Below are 1,585 nucleotides of genomic sequence, written 5' to 3' on the forward strand. Positions count from 1 at the left end.
CCGTAAAGCCTTTTCGAATCGGCTTCGTTCGAACTCCGTCACTCTTTACCGAATGAACGGCGTCACTTTTACATGTACTCACAATCTGTCGATCCAAAAGTGATGCCGTATTAGGGTTGAAGTTCAACTCTCACTCTTCTGAAACGCTCCTTCAACTCGCTGGCGAAGCACCAGATGGTTTGACTGCGTTCACCAAACTGGTCTGCGCACTGTGGCTGCGCCGTGGTGAAGTTGACTTCTGATTGGTCGCTTTAGTAAAGGGCTATTTGACCCTCTTTAATTAATCACCTTTGGTCAAACTTTTTCGGATTGTGATCCATTCACTACAAAAGTGAGAACCAACAGATGGTTTCCGTTCTGTTTCTGGTCTCCAGCAGCCGAAGTTAGACTGAAGACAACAAATATTATAAATCACAGATTTTTATGAAAGCTTCACTATATTTACATTAAGATGGAGTTTATTGTTGCATGTCTCGTTTTAAACGATGTTTGTTGCAGAATAACTTAGTTTGTGTAACTGGACTGAACCAGAACCTTACAAGATTAAACAGTTTTTATTGAGTTGTAAGAAAGTCATATATGATGTTTGTGTGTGTGTGTGTGTGTGTGTGTGTGTGTGTGTGCGTGTGTGTGTGTGTGTGTGTGTGTGTTGGGGCTTCTGATGTGCTTCTGTGTTCTGAGATGATCTGTGTTCCAGATGAACATTCAGGTTTTTATATTCTTCACCTCCACTTCTTCTGTCATGATGGAAATAGGGTTTGACCTGCTTTGAAACAATTGATAAAAAAAAAAAATCATTACAAATAAACTAACTCAAAGTGGGTGGAGGGCCGCAGCTTCGATTGGCGACACCTGCTGGAAAAGAAAAGAGCAAACGTGGATAACCACTTCTCACTGATCCGTCAGCACAAGTGATTCAATTAACAAAAAACCACTACTTATTCCACTGGCGCCATCTAGTGGACGAAAAAATGAAGTGCGCGTTTCTGCCAGACAATAAAAAAGAAGGTGTTTTGACCGGCAGTGTTTCATGAGAAATGCTCTCAGTGGGTCAAACACTTAAGTCAACATAATTGAACCTAGCTAAGCAATCATTTGCAAAAATATAAAAAGAAAAAAGCAGAAAAGTCACTGCGTTTAAATTCTGTATCTACTTCTAATAGATTACTATTTTCCTTAATAATATAAGCTCTTTTCCTTATTTCTTCTATATTTAAATTATTGCTACTATGTATGTCAACAAATTTCCTAAACAGGATATTTGCCTTCTCCTCCTCCTCCTCATTTAGAGCCATTTCATCTCCATTCTTAAGAACTGGATAACCACATTCCCTTCTGATTCCATTCATTGGTTTAATCATTCCCCAGATTTTTTAAATGTTTGTTTCCTTTCCTATTGAATTACAGAAATTTCCCCAATAAACCTTTTTAGCACTTTTTACTGTTCATTTAACCAAAGCTTGAGACTTTTTAGATGCCAACAAATTCTCAAAATTCTGATTTCTCTTCAACAAGGCTTTATTTCTAGATTTAATTGTCAAATCACATTCCTTTGTCCACCATGGTACTATTTTTTTTCTTATAC

The sequence above is a fragment of the Poecilia formosa genome, unplaced genomic scaffold (genome assembly GCF_000485575.1).
Source record: "Poecilia formosa unplaced genomic scaffold, Poecilia_formosa-5.1.2 Scaffold1313, whole genome shotgun sequence".
Lineage (NCBI taxonomy): Eukaryota > Metazoa > Chordata > Actinopteri > Cyprinodontiformes > Poeciliidae > Poecilia > Poecilia formosa.